Consider the following 10,347-nt stretch of genomic DNA (forward strand, 5'->3'; position numbering starts at 1 on the left):
GAAGGAAACAATCATCAGTTGCTGACTTAGTCACCGTACAGTCACTCTGACCACGAGCTATGTGAATCAGTCAGAGTCGTCTCTGTGTGACACCGACTCCTCACCGGCCGCGTGTTTCACTGGTTTTCAGTACGCTTCCAAATGCTCGCTCATAAGAGCAATGCAGCTACGGTTCATGATGAATTACAAGCATTTATGTCACATAAGGGAGTAAATACATTTTCAAACTAAATTTAAAAATTCAATTCAGCTTTATTTATCACTGCAAGGGCAGCTGTATGCAGCATCGCACCCCACAGATCAATAACTGAATCATAAACAATAGCAGAAGAGAAAAAAGGACAGTCACATCCCACTAAAACAAGGTTAGAAGCTTCAAAAGCGTATGTAGAATTAGTAATGCTATACATGACATAAGATGAACGACATAATATATCCAAAAATGCGACTCAGTCAATTAACCAATTACTCAACTGACAGGAAATAAATCATGAAGAGTTTTGGTAATTAATGAATCATGATGAATCATTTTTCATGCAAAAATGTCAAATATTTGGCTGGTTTCAGTGCTGCTAAAGAGAGGATCTGCTGCAGTTCAACTTTGTAGAAACTGAATCAGTTTGGAAGGAACAAAGAAGCTGAACATCCCTGTGGGCTCTGGACTAAACAATTACTCAATTAATTTAGAAAGCAATCAACAGATTAATTGATCGTGAAATCGGCAGTTCACAGTGCTAAAACAAAATAACACTTTGATGCCACTTCCCTGGCTTTTTCCTGAGCATTCTGTTCAGCATGATTACTGGCAGGTAGAATATTAAAAATCTTTCCTCGAGTATAAGTACAATTATCATTTGCCTAACCAACTCCAGTAAAGTGTAACAGTCCTCGGTCAATGAACTACTCAAAATAAGAGTTACTGTGTGTTTTAATACAGATTACTGTGTGTCGGCCGGAGATCTTCACAAGTCATTCCATGCAAGTCCAAGTCAAGCTTCATGTCTTTGAGGTAGATTGCAAGTCAAGTCTCAGATCATTAGTCAAGAGTCAAGTTAAGTGTTACATCCACTGTGCATGGAGTTAGAAACAGACACCGTGCAACACGTTTTTTAAGAGGGAATGCACTTTTCTTTGCATGTTGATTGTCTTTGATTTAGCTACTTCTTCAAAAAAAATATTTTACTTATCTTTAGCTACATGAAGGTATCGATAAGATCACTTAAAAACATCACTGCTGGCTGCCTGTCTACTGTTGCCTGTATCTGATGTTATCTTCATGTGGACATGTAGCCTACAAATGACTGGCTTTGATATGAAGTGTGATTTGCCTTCTTCAATAGCACAACATGATTATTCCTAAAGCATCCACGAACACAATCATTACAATATAAAGAATTCTTGTGGCTGACACAGGAGCAGCCCACTGCTGAATGAACTGGGGTAAGCCTGTATGTCGAGGGAGACCTGTGTGTCATGCTAAAGCCTGACATGAGGTTTTATTCACCCATATCTGCTCTCTCCCTTTGCTTCTCAAAACACGTTAGCTGAATCTATTTTTACTAGCAACGTTCTGCTTAATGAATTCACCATGAGGTGAAATAAAAATCAAAACCAAAAGCAATAAGTTAATTTCCATCACACGAAAGACACACTCTGGACTCTGTTAACATACCAGAATCCATCCAGTCATGCAGTCCAGTTTACAGTGTGTAAAATAAAGTGTAAGGAAGGATTAAACAGTGTTTATTTGCTCTAATGTAGGCTGTAAATGTTAGCATGTCTGGCTGACTAGCTTACTTCCCACAGAGGCAAACTACCCCAGTGCTACTGCCCAAGCCAGCGAACATTTCTACTGTGTAACAGTTTGTTATTTCCTCTGTGTCCTCTGCTCCAGGATGCTCCAGGACGTTAAGGTTACCTCTTCTATGCTCTTTGGGGAAGTTACCTCTAACTCATTACCTGAAAAAGCATTGCATCAAGAGCATGGTTATCCTCATCCTGAGAGCCTTTTCTTTCGTTACATTAACAGTGATAATCTAATCCTGCCTGCTTGTCCAAGTATGTGAGCTAAGCACTGAAAATTCCTCATCATTCGTGTAACACGAGGACTTAATAGCTCTACACTGCAATAAGACAACAATGTTGTGTCTTTATTTTCATGTCTGCTCCATCAGCTGGTGAGGATGCAGGCTTTTTGTCTGGGACGCATGGCTTTAGCCTCAGTCTTTTAGAATAATACTAATTATATAGGCCCGGCTATCGAGTAACTATTTAAGATGCTTTTACGGGTTCCCATTTTAAAACAAAGTAGCTGAATTAGTTCAATATTAAGAAAGAAACATTGTTTTCAACTCCTGGAGCTATGTTAGCTTAATTAGCTAGCTTGGTACAACTGCTAGTTACATTTGTCATTTCAGCAGACAAGTCAACGTTGGCCTGCTAGAAATGAGAAGCCTGCTTTTCTTTCCCTCTGTCTGAAATCAGAAATTACAACAAAAAATCAGAGTGGTAAATCCTCACAGTTATCACAGGACATGACAGAACATAGTAAGTAACTGTAACTGAAGAGGTGAATGGTCACTTGTTTTGGTCAAGAAGGAACTTTAAATCTTTACTTTTCAACCCACATGGACCAAAGATTTTCAACTTCCACAACTTCATGACAACCAGGCCACTCCGTCTGTTGATGTGTGCATTGATAGAGAGCTCCAAACCAGAATCAATAAATGGACCGAGCAGTGAGACAATTTTGTTGCAACTGCTGAGGTGTATTACAGTGGATTAGCATTCTGACATACACTGCATGCTTGCAACACACACAACTAAATCCACCAAATGACCTTTGTGACATAACATCCTGTTTCTCACCTCATCAAACTCTGAAAAATCCTTAAAAAAAGAAAAAACTTCGCACACCTTGTTGGCTCTTTCACTGTAAGTCATTTCTGTTTCCTATTTTTGTTTATTTCCAGCCGTCCATCTATGACTAAATCTATCTTTGAAACCCACACACTTTCCTCTCTTCCAAGTCAGTCAGCACCTAAGGTTAAGTACAAGTCTATCAGTGTCAGAGAGACGACCCCCTAAACCAACGGTGTGTTTACTGCAGAGAGAGAAAAGCCTATTAATAAATCTGTTGCAGACAGCCTGGCGGAAGTGGCCTGGGGGCTGTAAACTCAGTCTGGAAGAGAAGGATGAGGGGCAAAACAGAGAGGGACGGATGGCCAGAGTGTGAGAGTGAGAAAAGGGGGGGGGGGGGGGAGACAGAGAGAAGAAAAGGAAAAATTAAGATACAAGGAAATGGAGAAAGGAGGGAAGAGGGGAGGGAGGGAAAAGAGGGAGAGGAAAGAGTGTATGTGTTGTGTGGTGTAAACCATGGGCGCTGGTTGATGGATGGATCTAGGTTCTGAAAAGCCACAGCTGCCCCGCTCTTCCTAGAAAAAGATCCACAAGGAAAAGTGGCAGTATGTGGTTCAAGCATCTAGCATCCTCTTACTATTTCTGACCGGCATACTGCAGGGCCCATCAGAATGTGCGCTGGTCCAAAAAGCCTCTGCGAGAGTGTGAGTAAATGAGAGCATGTGTGCCTATATTATTAACTTTGTGCCTATGCATAACAAAAAATTAAAGTTCTTTTTTTTACTTAGCCTTGTAAATATCTGTGTGTATGCGAGTGTATGCGAGAGTGTGTGTGTGTGTGTGTGTGTGTGTGTGTGTGTGTGTGTGTGTGTGTGTGTGTTGCACTGCACACATTTGTATGTCTGTTTTCAATCAGTCTATTACACAGCAAAGCATCATTCTTCTCTCTGCCAACTCAATGTAGTTAATGTATATAGCGCTGTGCTTACTACAAAGAGAGTCAAGAGTAATGTTAGTGCATGTTTTTGTCAACTTTATCCCAAATAAAAACCATGTTAATCGAATGTGAAAGAGCCACAGTGTTCACAGGCACATCGTATGAATCAGTAGAGTGATCAACTTCAATGTAAAAGAAGGAAACAAAAACTGTTTCCTTTAATTTATTTCCATCTTCCTCAAAATAATTTCAGACATTAAAGAAAACCTCAATGTGGTAACTTTTGCTTACCACATTGTCAAGTATGGCCTGATGACCAATTTCAAAATGTATTAGTAACACAAGTAGAGAAGGGTCATTAACTAAGAAAGAAAAATCTGTCAGAACCGCCAAACTGACTCAGTAAAATCAACAAGTTTTCAACCTTCACTGACATTAGCCAACATCAGCTACTGCTATCATCAGACCAATGTGACAAACGCAGCAAATCTGCTGGCAATACTGGGATAATTGTATATGCAAAAGAAAAAAGAAAACAGTGTTACACTCGCAAATGACCACATTCTAATATATCCAGGTTGTACCCAGCGTCCCAGTCTTGAAGGAACAGGACTGCGTGTTGAAGGGCTGGGTACACTTTTTGGTGTTCCTGAGTTTCAGTACTGATACAAAAACAGAACTTTTTTTGTCACTTCTTCTTTGGGGAATATTAACATTTTTTCTCAAATGTGAAACAAGCAGCAACACAAGAGCCTCGCCAAAACTGGCAAAACTATCATTGAAATCAGTAAATGTTAGATTAAAGAAGAAGTAATAAAGACTAGTAATGTGACAAAGCACTGACTGCAGCTGTCAGTGCAGGACAGTTCTCAGGACACAGACACATTTAGAGAAAGACAAAACACTTCTCAGGTAATACTATTTTTTATTGCGTGTGAGCTTCTGAAACATCATCAGCACTCAGCAGAGCTGGAGAAACGCAGGGATGGATATTTGAACCTGAGCTGGGTTTTCCCCTTTCTCCCTATTTCTCATCTTCTCTTTCTTCCTGTCTGTCTCTGAAACCCCGACTGTGTTCTCTTTCACTCTTTCATTCTCTGGATAACCAACACACAGTCCATTGAGCATCTCTCTCCTCCTTTCCAGCCGCCCCTCTCTCAGAGTGACCCGAATGACCGACCGCTTCTGCCTGAAAGCTCAACGATCACAAATAAACAAACATCTGACTGCTCCTCACTGACACTGAACACACATGCATGTAAACACATGTACATGTGAGTACGCGAAAAGGGCAAGTACACAAACTTCATCCCTTACGTTTGAGCGCGCGCGCACACACACACACACACACACACACACACACACACAGACACTTCTTCTGCGATGTCCCACACTGCATTCCAGTTCTCAGGCTCTGAGCCTTTTTTTTCCCCTGCTGTCCTGAGAAAATAACAAATAGTACAATCTTATTGCAGCCCTTCAGTGAAAAACATCCATTCTAGCACGAACGCAGTGTCTCGTGTTCCCTCACCCATCTCCTCTGCACCCCCACACACCACATCCCATCCCTGCCTCTAGAAGGTGAAGAAGCACAAAGAAAGGGATCAGAGCTTTTCCGATTCTTCCCTGGTTATTAACTACCATTTGTCCCCTCAGAGGGCTGTCCCTCCCATTAACCCAACTGATGCTCTTTTCTCATGGAAATCAGCCTGCTGTTGCTGCCGCCACCACCGTCTCTGCTGCCACTACCACCGCTGCTGCTGCCCGCAGAGGTGCAAAGAATTGTGGGGGATTTTCAGAGGAGAAGACCTCCCTTCAGGCTCAAAAACAGCTCCCTCGCTCTCTCTCGCAAACACACAGGCTCACGTCATGAGTTCAGACACACACACACACACACACACACGCACACACACATGCACGCACACATCTACCATCTCACAAACAGGCATGTGTGCAAGCTCTTACAGGCAAACACATTCACTCAATCACAAAGGCAAACATGAAACGTGCTGCCTCCGACCACAGGGGCATGGAAGTAATGCAAGGCAATGCATGGAAGTTAATGAGAAGAAGCTGGCTCAATGGACCCAGCAGAAAAGATTTTAGAGAGGAGAGCAGCCAAGAGTGCCTGAGCACCAGAATAACACCGATCATCAGGAGTTTATGACTGTGAAAAAATATTTAGAGGTAAGAGGGACGACCTCTACGGACTTATTTTACCTACTTTATTTCTCTACATAGAAAAATAACAGATAAAGAATTTTATATAATCTAAGTCCTGGATGTGCTTAAAGCTTTTCTGGTCAACTGTTATTTAAGTAATTGTTTAAAGTGGAAACAGACAACTTTTCAGCTGTCCCCTACTGTTGTCCAAGTGGTATTATTGTCGGTGCTGCTGTCGCGAAGACGACCAGTTCACTTTCCCATTTCCCTCAGAGCAACTAAATGCAGCACAGGACACACCACATTTGTTTCCAAATTTCTGAGAAGAAATGATCAACAGCACTTTGGAAAAAAGAGACAGGAAGCATGTTCACTGAGGAGGTGAGGTGAAAGTGACATCCTTTTACGTGTGTTAATAACACAGTGTGAGTATTGCTGTTGCTTTAAGTCTTTAGTGTGTGAGTATGTGAGTATGTATCATGTTATTTTATGTCTTTACAAAATGAAATAAAGCGCACAGCAGAGATAATGATGACATATTTTCTGTCCACTGATTTTCTATCCTTCGTCCTGTAAGTGAAGCCTTCATTCAGACAGAGCCACATGGCGACAGCAGGCTTATCGGAACCAACCTAAATGCCGATGGTGTCATTATTCTATGGCCATTACAGTGAGCAATCAACATTTACTGAAACATGTCCAATGCCAGTTTAATTTCTACGTGCGGTCTGGTGTCATTTTTAACCACTTTGGGAAACACATGAGCATGAATTTCCTTGTGGATCATTCACAAATACATCTCTTTTAATGTTTAACATAACTATTAATGCCAATTACACAAGCTGCGCACTGTCTGTCACTGCATCTAAAAACAGGTGCACCACAACACAAACAACCTCAGTTAAAGTTCCACATGTTTGAGAAATCTCTGGAGGATATTAAATCTGCTGGAGCCCGTGAAGCAGGTCCATCGCTAACAGGGCTGTTATAGCGAGAGAGTAGCAAACATCAGCACATGGGTCTCAACTTGCACGACAACTCGCAGCAACAAAGGAATTGTCTTGTGACAAACTCACTTCCATTTCCTTATTATGTAGCTGGAGGCCTTGATGGAACTTGCTTGTCTCAGACCTGCTGCAGGGGCGGAGGGAAAAACCCACCTAAACTCACTTCAGCACACTTTACTGCTCTGCAGCTTTGACATTTAACTTCTTGAGGTAGCGTGGAACTGAAGTGCTGCGGCCTTACATTAAATGCTGCCTCAAGGTCGTGATTTACCTCTAATAAGTAAATGATTGCTTCTTTTTTCTGCACAAATCATCAGGATAATTACAGTAAATCAATATGTCTTTGTACAGAACTTCTTTACATTGTGTTCATGTAATTACTAACTATGTATTATGTGATTCTCACACAATTATCTCTTAACTGAATGACAAGTAAAACTGATGTTAGACATCTTGTTGCAGAAGGGTATTGAGGAACCTATCTGGCGAGTGCAGGTGGAACCTTGAGCTGACACAAACAATCAGTGAATTGATTAGCCAATCAACAGAAAATCAACCACAAATAATTTGGAAAACTGATGAATTGTTTGAGTCTTTTTTCAAGAAAAAACTGCAAACAGTCCCTGATCCCTGCTGCTCGCCTTTCAGGACTTTGTTTTTCTTTGACTTGTGTGATAGCAAATCAATAATGTTTGGTTTTTGGCCTGTTGGGTGAACAAAACAAGCCATGTGAAGACCTCAACTTTGAAAAAGAAACTGAAACAGGTACTTTTCACTGTTTTTTTTTTTTGACATTTTACAAACCAGTGGATCCATTCAGAAACCGTCCCCTGTTGGCTGAGGGGATGCACGAACATGTGGAACCCCTGTGTGACCACATGATGTCTTATAGCTTAGCTTATGATAGCTTAGCCTCTAGCTGATGTTATGAAAACATCTAAATAGAAACAAGTGCATTTTGAGTGCAAGCTCCACGTTCAACAAGAAAACAAACATCAGTAATAAATTATAGAATGTTTCTGCAGGGACAAGAACAGCAACATCCCAGAGATATACAGAGAAAGCATGCACACACAGCACATCGCAAGAAGCTCAGCAGAAACTCATTATCTGTCCCTGTTAGTGCAGTTTCTGTTTTTGCTTTTTGTTTGTTTGTTTTGTTTTTTTTCGCAGCAGAATAGTCACTTTTTGTTTCTCCAGCAGTACTTGTGGCTGATTTCCACACTCCCGATAAAAGTGTAAAAAGAAGGAGCCTGCAGACAAGGCAACTATCAATAACAAGTGCATAAACTGAACCCCCACATTCTGACCCCCACCCTCCTTTGGTGGGGTCTTGGTTGTTATTTACCCGCTTTAAGCAAAGGCACATTCTCTCTCTCTCACACACACACACACACACACACACACACACACACACACACACACAGACACACTCACATGCAAGCAAGAGACACAAAACTTCCGATCAGCGAAAAACATGACATAAGCCATGCAGATAACCCAGTGGAGAGGCCAAATGTACATTCAGCCAGCAACAATGGCTTCAAGGTTTTAGGGGACGCCTGAATATCAGACCCAAAACTCCTGATTTAAAGAATGTCGGAAGAGTGTGATGCACACACAGAAAACAGCTTCCACACTACAGCAACTTTTATCTCCTGTCGCATAATAACACACACACCACGGGTCATTCCCTCTATCTGCCTCCCTCTGCAGCGGCATGCCACACCAGATAAATATCCACAAATTGCTTCAAACTCACCAGATCGCCGAAAACTTGCAAAGAACATCAAACGTCAACAGCGAGGGCCGCTGGACAAAGTGCGCCGTGTTTAACAACTTCACAGCTTCGCTTCTGCAACATGTTTGTCGAGCGAAAGCAGCTTCTCGACAAAGAGGAGCCAATCGACTAATTAAAAATTAAATACCCAGATCCGTCCACGCTGCCGCAAAAAAAACAGGCAAAATTATGCAAAGTCGGATTGCGCGATAGTAACAACACATTCAGAACAATTCAAGTGTGGCGCACGTCGATGTGTCAGGCAGCGCGAGCCCGCAGCTCACATAAAGCCCGTAAAGTTGTTTAAAAGGCACACATGCACACATGAGGACGTGCAGCCACATTATGAGGTCTTAGCGAAAAAAAAAAAACGAGCAGTTTACCCACCAAAAAGTTTCCAGCACCGCATTAGTCAATTTCACATGGAGCCCCGGTAACCTTCCATTCCGGACCGGACCAGAAACCCGCCGTGGGAGAGCCCACGCCGCCGCTCCACGCTCTTTTCTCCTCTCGATTGGTTGTTTGATTCTTTTTTTCCGAATTTTTTCAATAATTTTTCTATATTCGGGGCCTGAGAGTGTGCCTGGCTCCCCTCAGGCTGCAGCGGATTCATGGGGCGGTAAGCATTGTGGGAGTGTGACGTCAGGCCACTTTCACAAACTTTTTTTTTTTTTTTTTTTTTTTTTTTTTTTTTTTCAGCCAGGGACAGTTTACTTCTTTGAGCAGCTCCAGCCTGTCGTCCAGCCACGAGCAGAGTTCACTTCATCCACCTGCAGCTTCCTCGTCGACACTCTGCGTTCAGTGTTATTTAATGAAATGAGCCGACGTCTGACGTGACATCTAATATTTCAGTCGATTTCATTCTGCTGCCTGTAGTCAAACTTTCACACGGCATTATCTATTTCAAATATTCCAGTGTCACTAACAGCTGGTTTAAGTTTATTGCAGTTGTTAAATATTGAACAGTGTTTTCAGAAACGGCAGGATCGAACGGCTCTGCTTTTATTGGCTTGGTTTGTTTTATTCTGGTCCTTTGCCTCTGAAACAGAGCACGAATGAGAGGATTTATTTTCAGTCAGCACACAGCAGCTTCTACATTCCCAATCAATTTTCTCGTTATTAAATCTAAGTTTTCTGTTTATTTTTTATAGCTTCTCACTGAACATGTTGCAATAAACTGAAAAAAGAAAAGTGTATTTATAACAGGAATCAGTGTATTATAATAATGACCACGATGCCACCTCAGTTTTAGACTATGTAAGAACGGAAAAGTGTAAAAAAAATATATATATATATGCAGAGCACATATCATCAGTCTATTATCACACTGAATTTTCAGGTTTTATTTATTTGGGGAACGTTAACATTTGTCATGTCCACACTAAAGATAAATGTGTTTAAATGGTAAAAATAACGAAAATAAAATCTAAAATGTCAGTCGTTAATTATTTATTTATTTTTTATTTTTTTTTAAACGTCTTAATCAGAGAACAGAAAGCACGTGGGCCTACTTTAACAATTCATTCTCCAAAGTCTGATTTTTCTCTTTAAGCGTCAGCAAGTGTGAACACGGAGGAAGATCCTGGTCCCTGGATGCCACC

At 41.4% G+C, this 10,347-nt stretch overlaps 1 protein-coding gene across 1 annotated transcript in view; it reads right to left on the minus strand.

Moving 5' to 3' along the window:
- The window catches only part of LOC143326492 (zinc finger protein PLAGL2-like), a 41,419-nt gene extending 32,035 nt beyond the window's left edge, over nucleotides 1-9,384 (minus strand). The window contains exon 1 of the mRNA XM_076740058.1: nucleotides 9,134-9,384. The gene's annotated coding sequence lies outside the window, so the exon portion shown is untranslated. The remainder of the gene's footprint in view (nucleotides 1-9,133) is intronic.
- Nucleotides 9,385-10,347: the final 963 nt, after the last annotated feature.

This window comes from Chaetodon auriga, chromosome 10, assembly GCF_051107435.1.
Source record: "Chaetodon auriga isolate fChaAug3 chromosome 10, fChaAug3.hap1, whole genome shotgun sequence".
In the NCBI taxonomy this organism is placed as follows: Eukaryota; Metazoa; Chordata; class Actinopteri; order Chaetodontiformes; family Chaetodontidae; genus Chaetodon; species Chaetodon auriga.